Genomic DNA, 17096 nt, shown 5'->3' on the forward strand with positions numbered 1-17096 from the left:
TCATTTTGGTTTAAATAATGAAACCAGCAGACTGGAGATTAGAACTGTTGAGCGATTTTTGCTCCAGGAAAAGGACTCCTGTCCAAGATGTAAACCTGCTGGCAGCACAGCCGCCCGCTGCTCCAGGAGCGTGGAAGGGGGCGGCTGAGCTGGGATGGGCGAGGGGCAGCGGCCGCTGCGGGGCAGCCCTGCTGGGAGAGAGCAGGCGCCCTGTGCTGGTGGGAGCCAGGGGCAGGGGGCGTGTCCGGTGCGGGCAGGGTCCAGAGGCAGGGGGTGTGTCAGGGGCTGGCCAGGTCCAGAGGCAGGGGGTGTGTCTGGTGTGGGTGGGGTTCAGAGGCAAGGGTGTGTCCTGGGTGGGCAGGGTCCGGAGCTAAGGGGCATGTCCATGGGCTGGGTCCAGAGGCAGGGGGCGTGTCCAGAGCTGGGGAGGGGGTGTTCCAGAGGCAGGGGGCGTGTCCAGAGCTGGGGAGGGGGTGTTCCAGAGGCAGGGGGCGTGTCCAGGGCAGGCAGGGTCCAGAGGCAGGGGGCGTGTCCAGGGCAGGCAGGGTCCAGAGGCAGGGGGCGTGTCCATGGGCTGGGTCCAGAGGCAGGGGGCATGTCCAGAGCTGGGAGGGGGTGTTCCAGAGACACTGGGCGTGTCCGGGGCGGGCTGGGTCCAGAGGCAGGGGGTGTGTCCATGGGCTGGGTCCAGAGGCAGGGGGCGTGTCCTGAAGCAGGCCACCAGGCCAGCGTGGCCAGAGCGAGCGGCTCGTGGCAGACAGGGCAGGCTCGGTCCCCCTGGGCTGCCTGCTCTGTGGCTTCAGGCAAATGACTCCAGAGAGAAGCTGAAGGAGCTGCTGCCCGCTTCCTCTCTGTCACACTCAAGCCCCCCCACAGCCTGGCTGCCATCCTCCTCGTTCAGCCAACACCAGGCTTGCCAAGGCCACCGAAGCCACTGCCGGGTCACCAGACACCCGACCGTCCCCCACCAACTCCAGCCCCCAGGCCCTGTCCAGCTCCTTTCCCGCTGCCTCCCAGCCCCAGACCCCGCATGCTCCTGTCCCCCGCCTGCCTCTCAGTCCCAAGGCGACGCCTTGGCCACAGCCGGGCCCACGGGCTGGTTGAGTCGGCGTGGGCTCCGCCAGAACAGAACATCATTCCTGGACACAGCTCTTGCCACTGTGTGCTCGCGTGGCCTTGCCCCGTGTGTGAGCACACAGAGGGCCTGTGTGAGCTGGGAGTCTCCGTGGACGGGGCACGAACGCGGTGGGATCTGGGCTCCACCACCCCCACCCACCCCGGGCCCCACACAACCTCAGCTCCTTTGCAATGCAGCCACACGGGAGGTTTGGCTTCCTCACCCACAGCGCCCCACAGAGCTCTGGGATCACAGGGGTCCCTGTGGCCACCGAGCACAGGGGACACGGCGCGGGGGAAGGAGGGGTGGAAGGCTCCACCCAGCTTTAAGAGGTTGAGTGTGTCCTGGACAGCCTCGGGCCGCAGCCTTCCCCCGATGAGCCTCCAGCAGGGGCTTGGGGGCTCCCAGACTCCCAGCTCTCTGCCCAAGCACACACCCACACTGCAGACCACTCAGGGCGGGACCTGCATGCCTCCCACAGGCAGCACCCCACGCCCCACCCCCACACCGTGCACCTGCCTAGCACTGGTGCTCCAGGTCCCGCCTTGACAAAAGGCAGCCGTGCCCTCACGGGCCTCCCTGCAACACTGGGGGACACCCCACCTCTGCCAGCCCTGTTGCTGACCTCCCCACTGCTCCTCCCTAGCACTCAGCCCCCCACAGGCCCTGCTGTCTGCACCGTCTCGCCCTCAGCCTCTGTGCGAGCCCCCTCCCCTCACTCTAGCCCCCCCGCCCCGCCTGGCTCGGCCCCCTTCCCTGCTCCGGAAGCCCAGGGAGGCAGTGAGCGTGAGTACAGACGGCTCCAGGCCTGAGCTGTCCCAAGCCAGGCTGGCCTTCAGGGGCTAGGCTTCGGCCCCCACACTGCCCACCCCTCACCCCGGCCAGGACGCGGCTTCTCCCCCATTTCCCACCTGCAGCCCAGGGCCATGTCTGCTAAAGGACTTCACAGAGCCCCGCGGTCGGGGCCACGCAGGGTGCACCCAGCTGCAGTGGCTGCAGCACTGGGTGCAGATGGCCAGGGAGGGCGCGTGGAGAACACAGGCCACGTGCTCAGAGCTGCACGCAGTCAGGGCAATCGGCCCCCATCACTGGGTCTGGCCGAGGCCTGGAGACAGGCTGGGTGGGAACGGCACGTGGGCAGGGCTGCCTCACTGGGCTCTGACGGGGCTGTGGGCTGGGGGGAAGCAGGGCCTCCCGTGGGCATGGGTGGGGCATATTTTACTTTCTCTGGTTGGAAAATGAAAGAAACTGGCAGGCTGAGGGTGATGGAGCCCTGGCCACGGGGGGCTGGGGGCTAATGGGGTCACCATTTGGCTTCCTGGACAGTTGCCAGGGGGGCCAGTCTCCCCATGCCCAAGTGGCCTGAACTGGTCTCTGGGGATGGGGTGTGGCCTCCTGGGCTGGTCTCTGTGCCTCAGGGTAGGTCCTGCTGGATACAGAGCCCGCCCACTTCTTGTCTCCACAGGGGCCCCCGTGGATGGCCGCTGCTGTCCCTCCACACACGTCCTGGCCTTTTGCTGCCGGCCTCCTGCAGGAGCCGAGCTTCAGGGCTGTGCACTGGGAGACCCGAGCACCATGTGGGGTCCCGGCGCCGCGAGGAAGGCGGGCAGCGAGGGTGTGCGGGTGGATGGGGGTGGGGGTCCCTGACCCAAGGGAGGCTCATCCGGCTCGAGCGGCGTGGGCGGGGCCGGGAGGCCATGGACAGCTGTGGTCAGGGCTCCTCTTATCACATGCAGAGCAGGACGGTGACCCCGGCCCGCCGGATCCCGGGCGGGGGGGGCAGGACGCCTCTCTGGGCCGCGGGTGCGAGGCTCACGGAAGCAGCCTGAGCATCTGAAACCGGGCCAGCTGCGGATGGAGCTATTTTTATGCGCCTCCACGTCTTTATTCTTTGCTGGAAAAATTATTAACGGAGCTAATGCGTCGGACGGCGGAGGGCGGTATTTATTCCCCATTAAATCTATCACAATCTTTCTGGCTAAAAATAGAGAAAATGAAGAGACTTAAAAGGCTCATCTTTCCTCCTCAGGTAAGTGACGCTCACATCAGGATAAACGCTGGAGCGGGGGCCGCATCCACTCACCTTGAACAACCCTGACCTGTGCCCCATCCCCCATGCTCAGGCTGACCTCTGACCTCTGACCTCTTCCTCCCCAGTCTCTCATTTCTCACTTGTTCTTTGTTTCTTCACTGTTCTTGTTTGGGGGCCTCTCCCCCACAAACCCTGCTCCCAGGGCCAGACGGAGGCAAGTCTTGGGGACCTGCCCCTCCCTGAGCAGGTTCACAGGCCGACAGGAAGCTCACACCATCCCAGTGCCCCCCCCACCGGAGGCCCGGATCTGAGCATGGAGCCTGGTCCTGCCCTGCAGGGAGACCCCCACCCGGGTCCCCCAGGAGGTCACTGCAGTCTTGGGAGCAGGCAGTGGACCCACAGGGCCTGCCGGCGATGAGGTCGCTGGGTGGCAAGGGACAGGGACAGGGGGGCTCCAGGGACTGGCCCCAGGGTCCCCGCGGACTGTCCCTGCAGGGTGGCCCTGAGGGCTCACGCCCAGGAAGGAGAAACCCCACCGTTCCCTGCATTCCCTGCCCCCGGCCAGCTTTGGAGGTAAACTCCTGCTGTGCCCCCTCCCCCGCGCTGACCCCGCTCCAGTGCCCGGCAATCAGGACCACCAGGGACACGGGGGTCACCGGTGCCTGCAGTCAGAGCCCGGGGAGGGGCCTCCACAGATCCCTCCCCTGCATGCAGCAGTGGCTCCACCCCCTGGGCTCTCCTGGCTGTGCCCCCCCCCCCCCCCGCAGCTCAGCCCACAAAGTCCACAGGGCCGCTCCCTGCCTCAGTCCCCGCGTCACTGAGCCTCTGTCTCCCGCAGCTCCCGGCTGCCCTGGACTCAGTTCCCGGGTGCTCAGCTGGCTCTGCTCTCCAGGGTCCCCGGGGCCCCGCGACAGCCTGCTTCACCCACAAGTGTGCTCCCCGTGCCCAGAGCAGATCCCTGAGTGAATGAGGCAAAGCTGGCCACAGACACAAGCTGGGCAGAGGAGAAGCACTGGTCATGTCCTAAATACGCTTCCGTGGACCTGGAAGGCCTGCCCCTGCCCCTTGTCCCTGGTCCCTGCCCCTGCCCCTGTCCCTTGTCCCTGGTCCCTGGTCCCTGCCCCCTGCCCCTTGTCCCCTGCCCCCTGCCCCTTGTCCCTGGTCCCTGCCCCCTGCCCCCTGCCCCTTGTCCCCTGCCCCCTGCCCCTTGTCCCTGGTCCCTGCCCCCTGCCCCCTGCCCCTTGTCCCCTGGTCCCTGCCCCTGCCCCTTGTCCTCTGGTCCCTGCCCCCTGCCCCTTGTCCCCTGGTCCCTGCCCCTGCCCTTGTCCCCTGCCCCCTGCTCCCTGACCCCTGACCCCGACCCCTGACCCCTGCTCCCTGCTCCCTGCTCCTGGTGCCTCTACAGAGCTCTGGGGGATGACAAGAAGGCCCAGGGCCACCTCTGGTGGGAGAGGGGCGCAGAGGGTTTTGGGTGGGGAGGGCAGACCTGGAGGGCCACGCTGCCCGGCGCTGGCCTCTGTGTCACTCCTGGGGTCCCCCCAGCAAACAGTGACTTCAGCCTGCTCCCCGCTGCTCTCGCGGCTGATTCTGCCCGCGAAGTCCCGCCTGGGGCTCCTCTCGGCTCAGAGGGGAGGGAGCAGGTAATTGCTTTGTGTGGGGGCTGGGAGTCTGGCCAGGGCCCTGGAAGTGAAGCCTGGCAGTCCCTTCTTCCCGGCGGAGCGGAGCCTCTGCCTGCGGGCGCCGTCCGAGTCCTGGGGTGCTGACGGCGAGTCCGGCCCTGGCTCGGCTCCGTCTGCATCGCCTCTCGTCTGCTGCTGCTTCTACAGCGCGTTCGTCGTCTGGGTTTGTGCCTCAAAGCTTGTGCCTGGCGGCCGCTCCCTTCCCACAGCAAGCCCCGATGAAGAGCTTGCTCCCCCTAAGGCTGCACAGCCGGCCACGCCTTCCCTCACGAGGCTGCGCCTGTCTAAGCCTGCAGGGCCCCCTGCCTGCTCCCCCCTTGACTCCCCCGTCTGCTGCCCACCTTGCAGACGGGATGCCAGCCTGAAACACGCCGTGTGGTGAGCCAACGCCCCTGAGCTGATACCAGGAATCGCAGGAGGAACTCTGAGAGCCGAGCGGAAGTGACCTCTGGCAGAAGAAACGAGCGCCTACACGGAAACCCCTCCCTGGGAGGATGGCGCCCCTGGAAGCAGGAAGAGACGCGAGCGTGGGAGACCCCGGTGTGGGTCGCCCGTGCGTGGGGTGTGTGGGTCTCCTTGCGTGGGTCTCCCATGCGTGGGTCTCCCCTGTGTGGGTCTCCCCTGTGTGGGTCACTGCCGGCTTCTCACGAGGCAGCCCCTTACCCCCCACACCCCACCCTCGCCCCCGTCTCTGCTGGGCACCCCCACTGCCACCCCAGCACCCTTCTTTCTGCAATCCAGACACAGGCAGGGATCAAAGCTGTCTCTGCACAACTGACCGCTTTCCCAGGTAGCCCCTGCCCGTGTGCACACGAGCTGTGTGCATCAGTGAGCGTCCACTGCTCGCTCTCGCTAGCCTTCCTTCTGGCCCAAGGTCGGCCCACGAGAGCCATGAGGGGGCAGGGAGAACTTGTCCCTACACCCATACCCCAGGCTCTCTCTGCCTTCGCTGTTGCGCCCACCACAAGTCCACCTGCTGGGTCCAGCGCCACCTGCCTCGGGCCTCCCTCGCTCTCCCGGGAGGCGTCCCTCTGAACGCCCGGTGGACTCTTGGCCTGGCGAAGCTCTGGGAGTCAGCAACACCCACAGGAACGCTGCGAAAGAAACCCCCCAGAAGCTCAGAGGCTGGCGGTGCAGGGTGACCTGGGCTCGGCTTGGGACTAGGGGCTCCGCTCCACACAGGTGAAGCTGTCGATGGGAACTCTTGTCTCTTGCAGATTAGTGAGTGGTTATTGGAAGGAAGGAAGGCAGACGGGACACACTGCAAACTGACCCACGGCAGGAAGCTCACGGGCGAGCAGAAGGAACCCACAGCAGGCGGACGACAGCTGTTCTCATCCGTGACCTGGTGCAGCAGGATTCGTGTCCCCAGACCCCGAGGGCTCATGGAGTTGTTGGAGGCTTGGCCCGGCGCTGGTGTGTGAAGCGGGGTCTCCGCGAGGCAGCTGGGTTGGACGGGCTGCCGGGGTGGAGCTGACTTGGGTCCTGACAGCTTGACAAGGCGGGGAGGGGGAGCGAGCTTGCAGGTCTCTGCTCCCCGCCCCCCGGGGCTCCTCCCTCTGCACCTGCTCCTCCATCGCCTGCCTCCACCCAACGCCAGCCTCACAGGGCCCCCAGTCTTGGACCGTGGATCCAATCGGAAGCCGAAACACACCTCTTCCCTGCCGATCGGCTGCTCCCGGGTGTTGTTAAGCTACAGAAAGCTGACAGGGCAGCACTGTTGCACTGTCAACACTCAAGCATCACTCGGAACGGTGCGTCTTACCCATCAAGCTCTGCTGAAAACAACTTGGAACAAGCGGAACGATACTATGTAACGAGGGGACCCCGGGAGGAAGCACGGGCGCAGACGCCGCCGCCCCCTGCAGGATGAACGTCCCCGACCCGGTGTCCCGTGGCCACCTGCGTGCATGCCCCCCGGGACGCTCAGCAGAGGCTGGGGGCCCAGAGTGACCCGTGGCTCTCCCCAGGACCCCCATGGCACAAGACAGCGGTGGGCAGCAGGCTGTAGGCTCTGCGTTCCCCAGAAGCTGGGCTGCTGTCCGTCTTCTTGGGTCAGTCTGGCAACCGCCGGGAGGGTCCCATCATTGTCACGTCAAAGCCACCAGCTTGCTGTGGGATCGCAGACGTGAGAGGACGACGCCTGCCCCAGCCCCAGAACCACACCAGGGGCTGCTTCCACCCAGCTCCTTGCCACCCGCCACCCCGCAAGGCGCCCCGGGACCCCCTGTGCCGGGGGGGGGGGACAACCAGGGAAAGGCTCAGCAGGCGGGGGCCCAGCTCAGGGGTCCTCAGCACAGAAGGGGCTGCCCCCAGCAGCCAGGCGGCAGCCCCACGAGCAGGCCCCGGGGCTGACGGGCTGGTCCCTGGCGCTGCAACCTGCCTGGGATTCATGTCTTGGTCTCTCGGCCGGCATCTGGTGCCCGGGACACCGTCTGGCCCCAGCAGCTGCTCCTGGATTCCCGGACGGGCAGGGGGAAGATCGAGCACACCTCTGCTGTTCCAGAGACCAAGGTCACACAGGTCACAAGCGGTGGCGTCCGCCCGACAGGGTCTGCCCCAGAACTCCGCTCTGCCTCTCCGGAGGGCCCAGCCGCCGTGAGTGCCCGTGGGGCTGCCTCAGGACCACACGGAGCAGGACGGGTGCTCAGCTATGAGGGTCGCAGGGAGGCCCCGGTCTACATCCTGAGCACGAGGGAGTTCATCGGCTACTTACCGGGAAGGCAACCGGAGAAACCAAGGAGAACCCTGCACACCTCCGGCTTTGAGAGATCTGCGGAGACCAGGAGGCAGAGGTCTCAGCCCGCCGGTCACCGTGCCGTGTGGCACCTGCACGGCACACAGGGTGACGGGCAGCGCTGGAGGCTGAGGGGGCAGCGGGAGCACTCGGGGGGGGGGGTCTCAGAGGGACCTGACCTCTGACCTGGGCTGAAGCCAGAGGCGGGAGCAGAGAGCCCGGCACACGGCCAGGGGCGAGCTCGGAGGACGGGACCCAGAGAGGCAGCCGTTTGTCTGCGGCCCCAACGCCATGCGGAAGGGAAGAGGAGCCCGCCCCCACGAGCATCTCTCACGACGCGTGTTCCGGTTACACGCGTGGCCGCAGCGATCATTTCAGCGGGTGATGCCTCCTGTCGCCACGCGGAATCGCCCCCCCTCTGACGGGCTTTGTGAAAACCCGGTGTTCTACAAACCACGCGGTGCGAGACCAGCACAGAGCTCCCGGGAGGCCGATGCCGGCTGAGGCCCAGCCCCGCCAGCCCCTCCCCGGGTCACAGCCCCCACGACGCCCGCGAAACATCAGAGAGGGAGGAGCCCACCAGGGCAGGTCCCCGTTCCCCAGACCAGGGAGCACGGACACGTCTGCTGAGCTGAACCCGTGAGACAAACAAGGAGGGAACGAGACCAGCACTCGGGGGCTGAGTGCGCACAGCAGCACTGTGTGTGAGCACCAGGAGCACTGTGTGTGAGTGCTAGGAGCACTGTGTGAGTACTAGGAGCACTGTGTGTGAGTACTAGGAGCACTATGTGTGAGTACCAGGAGCACTATGTGTGAGTACCAGGAGCACTGTGTGAGTACCAGGAGCACTATGTGAGTATCAGGAGCACTATGTGTGAGTACCAGGAGCACTGTGTGTGAGTACTAGGAGCACTGTGTGTGAGTACCAGGAGCACTGTGTTAGTACCAGGAGCACTATGTGAGTACCAGGAGCACTGTGTGAGTACCAGGAGCACTGTGTGTGAGTACTAGGAGCACTGTGTGTGAGTACCAGGAGCACTGTGTGAGTATCAGGAGCACTATGTGTGAGTACCAGGAGCACTGTGTGTGAGTACTAGGAGCACTGTGTGTGAGTACCAGGAGCACTATGTGTGAGTACCAGGAGCACTGTGTGTGAGTACCAGGAGCACTATGTGAGTACCAGGAGCACTATGTGAGTACCAGGAGCACTGTGTGAGTATCAGGAGCACTGTGTGTGAGTACTAGGAGCACTGTGTGTGAGTACCAGGAGCACTGTGTGTGAGTACTAGGAGCACTGTGTGTGAGTACTAGGAGCACTGTGTGTGAGTACCAGGAGCACTGTGTGAGTATCAGGAGCACTGTGTGTGAGTACTAGGAGCACTGTGTGTGAGTACTAGGAGCACTGTGTGTGAGTACCAGGAGCACTATGTGTGAGTACCAGGAGCACTATGTGTGAGTACCAGGAGCACTGTGTGTGAGTACCAGGAGCACTATGTGAGTACCAGGAGCACTGTGTGAGTATCAGGAGCACTGTGTGTGAGTACTAGGAGCACTGTGTGTGAGTACTAGGAGTACTCTGTGTGTGAGTACCAGGAGCACTGTGTGAGTACCAGGAGCACTGTGTGTGAGTACTAGGAGTACTGTGTGTGTGAGCACCAGGAGCACTGTGTGAGTACTAGGAGCACTGTACGTGTGCCCTGGGAGCCAGGACCGCCCTGGTGTGTTCCTTTGCTCTGGGTAAACACACGTGTTCTACGCAGGGGACACAGAGGATCTTGAGTTCGTGTCGTCGTCGTCTGAAGCCAGTTCGTGTCTCTCGGCCCCGGGACCGCACAGCTCAGAAGCAGCGAGAGCAGAGCCTGGACCCCCCAGGCCTGCAGAGCCGGGAGGGGCACAGCACCTGGAACTCGCGTCCCTCAGCACCCACGAAGCCGAGGGACTCGGCTGGGGCCCCAGGGCTCCCCTCCGCCCACAGACACCGGGGTGTGCGCAGCACCTTTGTCGTAGACCGGAACTCACCGGGACATCCTCAGCAGGCAGCACTGGCAAGTAAATCGCGGCAAAGTCATATGGTGGAGTTCTGTGTGGCAAGAGGAAGACTGGCGTACCGCTAGACGCAAAGTGGGAATGATAAAATGTCCCAGTGGTGACGCCAGACGGCAGTTACAGCACAGGACTCAGGAGTGACAGCCTGCACTGGCCAGGCCACCCCGGGGTGCCGGGAGCCCGACCGGGGGTGCCCTGGGGAGAACAGCACGGCACCTGCTGGCCTCAGAGGGGTTACCCGGCTGTGTTCACTCTGCAGCCTTTGATAATTTGCTGCACAGATTTGTACTCCAATCAAATAAAACACACATAAAGCAGTAGAATTTCTTTTATTTTTTAAAGATTTTTATTTATTTATTTGAGAGGTCAAGTTACAGAAAGAGGGAGAGACAGAGAGAGAGGTCTTCCATGCACTGGTTCACTCCCCAGATGGCCGCAACGGCCGGAGCTGGGCTGTTCCGAAGCCAGGAGCCAGGAGCTTCTTCCCAGGTCCCCCACGTGGGTGCAGGGGCCCACGCACTTGGGCCATCTTCCCCTGCTTTCCCAGGCAAGAGCAGAGAGCTGGATCGGAAGAGGAGCACCCGGACATGAACCAGTGCCCACATGGGATGGCCAGCACTGCCGGAAGAGGCTTAGCCGACTACACCACAGCCCCGGCCCCAAGTGAGAGAAATGAAGACTGAGACCCACGGTGCTGGAACCTAACACTGCCTCGATGCAGAGGCCCCACGACCTCCCCAGGTCATCTCGGGTGCCCTGGGCCACGGCCACCTTTCACCCACACACGTGTGCCGGGCTGGGTCCCGGGTGCAGCGCTGGCCCCCGCTTCCACCAGCCGTGCAGCCCCACGGGACGCGCTGTGGGAAGCGCGTAGCCAGCTGGCTGGTGGTGCAGAATTCATCCTGGCCCCACTGCTCGCCGGAGGTGCTCACCTTGCACGGTGCTGACGCGGGTGTGCAGGCACCTTCCAAAGTCCACTGGCAACGGACGTAAGGGAGGATGTGCATTCTCCACGACTGTGTTTGGAAACCCCCAGTAATTTACTTCAGATGTTGGTTGATTCTTCAGCTGTTTGGGTTTTAAAAAATCAAAGCTTTAAGAAGACAGAAGCCACATCTACACACAGAATGCACTTCAACACTTTAGAAAGCAGACCCTTACGGGGCTGGTGCTGTGGTGTAGAAGGTTAAGCCTCCCTCCACCTGCAGTGCCGGCATCGCACACGGGCGCTGGTTCAAGTCCCGGCTGCTCCACTTCCAATCCAGCTCCCTGCTCATGCACCTGGGAGAGCAGCAGAGGACGGCCCAGTGCTGGGCCCTGCACCCACATGGGAGACCCGGAAGACCTTCCAGGCTCCTGGCTTTGACCTGACCCAGCTCCGGCCGTTGCAGCCACTTGGGGAGTGAACCAGGGGATGGAAGACCTCTCTCTCTCTTCCTTCCTTCCTTCCTTCCTTCCTTCCTTCCTTCCTTCCTTCCAAAAAATAAATGATTTTCTTTAAAAGCAGCAATCCTGTCAACACTGCCAAGCAAGTATCAGGCCAGGGCCGTGGCCCAGAGGCTGAGCTGCCGCCCGCATTGCCAGCCTCCCCTGCTGGAGCGCCAGTGTGGTCCTGGCAGCTCTGCCCCTGGCCCGGACTCCTGCTCTGTGCCTTGGAGGGCAGCAGACGACAGCCGAGTGCCTGGGCCCCGGCACCCACCTGAGAGACCACGATGGAGCTTCTGGCTGCTGCCGCCACTGGGGAGTGAACCAAGGAGAGAAGTGGTGTGTGTGTGTGTGTGTGTGTGTGTGTCTTTCTCTCTCTAGTTCTCTGCCTTTCAAATAAGTAAATCTTTTTAAAGTGTCACCACCATCATCACCATCATCATTACCATCATCTTCATCACCATCATTCTTATCAGCATATAATCATCTCCTCTCTCTCTCTCTCTCTCTCTCCTTTTCTAATAAAATAAAAGTAAAATTTTAAAAATGTTAAGAAAAAAAAAGCAGGCAGCTTTTCCGTTAGCGGAAGTAACAGTGACCACATGGAGCTCTAGGGGGAGGGGGAGGGGCACCGGTGACTGCGAAGGAGCAGCTTCGGCTCCGCCCCCGGCCCCCACGCCTCGGGGTGACCCCTCCTCTGCTGGGGCCTGCTTCTCCCAGCAGGCCTGGCCGATGGAAGGGGCTTTGTCAGATCCCCGATCAGAGGACGCTGAGTTCACCGAAGGACATCGGCCTGGCTGGGCCTTGCCTGCCCGAGTGACCCGCCTGAAGGCTGGACAGGGACCCCGGCTGCGTCAGGGGCTCCCCAGGGCGTGAGCAAGAACGCGTTCCGCAAGGCGAGAAGGCGAATTCTGACGGCGGTGGGGGGGACACAGAATCCAACTCCGCGGCGGTCGGCTCAGATAAGAACCCAGCCCCGCCGACTGGCTGGCTGCAGCGTGGGAGGCCCCGAGCCGAGCCCCCACCACCCACCACCGTGCGCTAAGCCAGGCCTGGGCTCCTCCCTGCAGAGACTCCGGGACCCTAACCGGTGCTGTCCTGCTAAACCGGTGGGCACTGGTTACGCAGGAGTGGAAAATAACGAACAAACCCACGCAGGACGCTCAACACGCAGCCCAGGCCCGAGAGGATCCGCCATCCCCGCATCGGGCGCCCGGCCCTCCGAGGAACTCGCCCCCTGCGTGGGCACAGCACCGTGGGCGGGGCTGGCATCCCTGCCCCACCCGGGCAGCCACACCGAGAGACGCGGTTCCTGGAGGAAGCCCGGAGCTGCGGCCAACGGAGCAGCCTGGCGCGAGCGGCCCCTCCCCCACCTCGGCCGCCCGGCGACAAGGCACGTGTTTACCGACTTTAATTCGTTTGCTCATTACAGCGCCTTTAATGCCTATTAGAACGCCTTCCAGATGCACGCGCCTCCCGGGCGTCTGAGGAGCCAGCGCGTCTTTCTCATTCCAGAGGCTTCAGCGTCATTTCAGAAATTATTTTTCATTCCTTTAGGATCCTACAGCTGCTTCCCCCATTATCTGCCGCATAAAACCTTGTTCCGGTGAAATTGCCCGGAGGAAAATTAGTTCAGGCGGAATCGCTGCTCCGGTCCCACAGCAGAGCCCAGCTTCAGAAGCAAACGTGGGGCCGTGAGCGGTGGGTAGAGCCTCGGCCTGCAGTGCCGGCGTCCCGTGGGGGCGCTGGTTCGAGTCCCAGCTGCTCCACTTCTGATCCAGCTCTCTGCTGTGGCCTGAGAAAGCAGTAGAAGATGCCCAAGTGCTTGGGCCCCTGCACCCGCGTGGGAGACCCAGAAGAAGCTCCTGGCTCCTGGCTTCGGATCGGCACAGCTCTGGCTATTGTGGCCATTTGGGGAGTGAACCAGCGGGTGGAAGACTCTCTCTCTCTGTCTCTCTCTTTCTCTGTAACTCTGCCTTTCAAACAAATAAATAAATCTTTGAAAAGATTTATTTGAAAGGCAGGGTTACAGAGAAGCAGAGGGAGACAGAGAGAGAGAGAGAGAGTTCTCCATCCTCTCGTCCACTCCCCAAATGGCCACAATGGCCAGAGCTGGGCGAATTTGAAGCCAGGAGCCAGGAGCTTCTTCCAAGTCTCCCACGTGGGTGCAGGGGCCCAAGGACTTGGGCATCTTCCACTGCTTTCCCAGGCCACAGCAGAGAGCTGGATTGGAGAAGGAGCAGCCGAGACTCCAACTGGGCACATACGGGATGCTGGTGCTGCAGGCGACGGCTTTACCCGCTACACCATAGCTCCGGGCCCATAAATAAATCTTTAAAAAAAAGAAGCAAACGTGGAGGAGCCCAGTGTGTGTCTGGCTTCTGCACTGCAGGGCAGGGCCCTGGTCCCTACGGCGTGACCACACGTGCCACAGCTTCATGGCTGCCAAGCCTTCCCCGGATCCTTTCTCACCCACAGCCACGCTGGCCAGATCTCTCCCTGAAGATTTTTTAATTGAAAATCAGAGTTACAGAGAGAATGGGAAGTGAGAGAGAAAGAGAGAGAGAGAGAAGGAGAGAGAGAGAGAGAAAGAGAGGTCTTCCATCCACTGGTTCACTCCCCAGATGGCCACAGTGGCCAAGGCTGAGCCAGGCTGAAGCCAGGAGCTTCCTCCAGGTCTCCCACGCGGGTGCAGGGGCCCAGGCTCTTGGACCATCTTCCACTGCTTTCCCAGGCCACAGCACAGAGCTGGACCGGAAGTGGAGCAGCCGGGACTCGAACTGGCAGTCGTATGGGAAGCTGACACTGCACTGGCAGCTTACCTGCTGTGCACAGCGCCGGCCCCGTCATGCAGTCTCGCACGTGGCTGGCACTAAGCTCTGTCGGAGCATCATTGCATCCACGTGTCACAGAAATACAAGCATACGTGTGAGACAAACGGAGCCTGAGAACCACGGGGCTTCCGAAGGCCACGGGGGAATTTCTCGTGGTTCCCCGAGGGCGGCTCAGAGAGCCCCGACCTCACCCTTGCAAGCACGAGCGCCCTCCCGCCTCTGTGGCTCCGCTTGGTCTGCGTCTGGCACGAGTGTCTTCACCCTGGTCCCAGGAACATTCTCACTGCCCTGCCACCTCTGTCTCCCGGATCCTCACGGCGTCGCCAAGGCAGCGTGGCTGTCTCCACCTTGAGGAAGACGAAGGGGCTGGCGTCGTACACAGGGGCTGCGGCCACCACCTGTGACCGCGCATCCATCCGAGTGCTGGTTTCATTCCTGGCTGCTCCCCTTCCGTCCAGCCCCCTGCTAAGCACCTGGGAAGGCAGTGGGAGATGCCCAAGAGCTTGGGTCCCCGCACCCATGTGGGGGACCCGGGAGAAGCTCCCGGCTTCAGGTCAGCACAGCTCTGGCCGTTGTGGCCACTTGGGGAGTGAACCAGCGGATGGAAGCTTGCTCTCTCCCTCCTCCCCTCCCTCTCTTTTTTTCTCTGCCTTTCAAATAAATAAAATAAATCTTTAAGAGGAGCTGAGCCGAGGTGGTGAGACTAGCCCAGGTCACGCAGTCAGTAAGAGACAAACTGGGCGTCAACACAGCACGGGCTACAAGCACCAGAGGCCAGTGCGGTTTCTTAGAGCGTCACGTTGGGAAATATTTAGACAAATGCTTTCCAAGTACATTGTAGCCAACGACAATTTTACGATGAACTCTCACTGGGTGGGGGGAGGGCGTTCGGCTGGGCAGCTCCTCGCGGTGGTGGCAGCGGCTTGGGCTCAGCGCAGGGAGGTGACTGAACCGAGCGGCTAGCCTGGCGGGCGGGCACTGGCCCTGGCCTGGCCTCTGCGTGTCCCCGGGGCTCCACAGCCCCAATGCTGTGCAGGACGACAGGAAGTATTTCCTGGGCCAGAGCGAGCTCCGAGGTTCCCGGGACCAAGTAGCTGCTGCCTCGGGCAGCGACACCCACATCCCTGCAGCAGGCATGTCCGATGCCCGGGAGGTGACCCCTGACCCGATGTCCCATCGACTCCTGGCGAAGACCAACAGGAAGCCCCGCGGGCAGAGCGACTGCTTCCTGCCAGGGTCGCTCACGTGGTGCACGTCCCACAGGACTCTGCCGTGGCCCACGGGATCAGACCACGGCCACGCCCGGCTGATGGTGCCGGAGGGCCACGGGCTCACTGCGTGCGCTCAGACCGCGGTGGCTGCACGGGAACCGGCCGGAAGCCTGCGGCTCCTCCCTGTTGTTTGGTTGGCTCCTCCCTGCTCAGGTTTGGTCTCGGCAGATTCAGAATCGACAGGACCGAGACCGGGGAGGGTTGCAGTACCGCTCAAGCTGACGCCGAGGAGACATCACCGGGAGGCCGAGGAGACAGAGCCGGCGGCTGCAGAGGAGGCAAAGGACCCGGACGACCGGGCGGCCCCCAGACGACCGGGCGGCCCCCAGACGCCCCAGCAGCGTTTGCACAGCATTTGGCCCTGCCGTGGCCTGGGCCTGCCACGCCCACACGGCGCACGCAACCTCTGCCCTCGCCCCGCTGTGCTGCATCATTAAAAAAAGCAACTTCCAGGGGCCGGCACCGTGGCGTAGCGGGGAAAGCCGCCACCTGCGGTGTAGGATCCCATATGGAGCACTGGTTCGAGTCCCAGCTGCTCCACTTCCAATCCAGCTCTCTGCTATGGCCTGGGAAAGCAGTGGAAGATGGCCCAAGTCCTTGGGCCCCTGCACCCACGTGGGAGACCCGGAAGAAGCTCCTGGCTCCTGGCTTCAGGTTGGCCCAGCTCCAGCCATTGCGGCCATTGGGGGAGTGAACCAGCGGATGGAAGACCTCTCTCTCTCTCTCTCTCTCTCCCTCTCTCTGTCTCTCTGTAACTCTGCCTTTCAAATACATACATACATACATACATCTTTTTTTAGAAATGCAAGCTGCAGCCCTTCTCCTGTTTGGGTGGTGGGGTTGGGGTGGGGATGGGTGTCATCCCTGTCCAAGCCGGGACTGCTGTGTCCGCCCGGGCAGCCGTTGGCGCAGGTGCAGGGATGCGTGACGACTTGCCCAGGGTCATGTGTGCAGTGAGGGACAGCAGAGGGCGGAGGGACAGCAGAGGGCGGACGGGCAGCTCCCTGAGGGCAGGGCTCAGCTTTGTCCCCCAATGCAGCCACAGCTGGCACATAGCAGGCTCTCAAGAAATATGTGTTGAATTAAAAAAAAAAACACTGACTTGAAATGTCCCTAAGTAAAATAGCAAAAAAACCAGTGATAGCAAATAATAACGATGCTGCTGCTGATGACGATGATGACGATGATGATGAAGATGAAGATAAAGATGATGATGAAGATGATGATGATGATGAAGAAGATGATGATGACAATGATGATGACGATGATGAAGATGGTGAAGATGATGAAGATGATGAAGAAGATGATGATGAAGAAGATGATGACGAAGGCCCGAGCTCCTGACGCAGGACACATTGCCTTTCTCCACGTTGCCTTCCCAGCCTGGCTCAGCCCCGCCCACACCAGCCCCAGCAGAACTGGAAGCAGAGACTGCCAACCCCAGGGGTCCAAAGAAGAGAACAACAAACAAACAAATGGGCGGCTGTGAGCTAATTAAACAAGATAACTAAGTGTTCCCGAGACCACAGGTAGAGTGAGCTCCCGGGGGGCCGACCCTTCCCCAGGAAACAGCCACGAGAGAAAACAAACGCAAAACTACCCAGGGCCCTGGCGGGCGGACAAAGCCAGGGAGATTTTGAGAGAAAACCCGGCCGTGGCTGTGGTCTGAGGTCAAGTCTCCAGTCCAGCAAGGTCCAGCGCCGCCACAGCTCTGAGTGACAGGAGTCCCACTGTCCCCCTGCTGGGGAAAGTCATACCCTGCGGTGGCCATCGCTGCTGGCGAGGGAGGAGGTGCTGCCCACAGTGTCCCCCCAAGTGCCCGAGTGACCTGTCAGCTGTCTGTGCCACTGCGGGATGCGAACGGCCCCATGGTGGGGGAGGGGCACTGACCTGATGCCCCAGCCCCACAGCCCACGGGGGACAGGCCTGCTGTGGCTGAGTCCACCCGGGCTTAC

General features: G+C 62.5%; 1 long non-coding RNA gene across 1 annotated transcript; it reads right to left on the reverse strand.

Moving 5' to 3' along the window:
* Positions 1-9982: 9982 nt before the first annotated feature.
* Positions 9983-12379, reverse strand: LOC138850331 (uncharacterized). Its single transcript, XR_011390049.1, has 3 exons — positions 11311-12379; positions 10544-10679; positions 9983-10172 (listed from the first exon to the last, which is right to left on the reverse strand). It is a non-coding gene; the product is annotated as an uncharacterized lncRNA (long non-coding RNA).
* Between the last annotated feature and the right edge of the window lie 4717 nt (positions 12380-17096).

Source organism: Oryctolagus cuniculus, chromosome 7 (assembly GCF_964237555.1).
Source record: "Oryctolagus cuniculus chromosome 7, mOryCun1.1, whole genome shotgun sequence".
Taxonomy (NCBI): Eukaryota; Metazoa; Chordata; class Mammalia; order Lagomorpha; family Leporidae; genus Oryctolagus; species Oryctolagus cuniculus.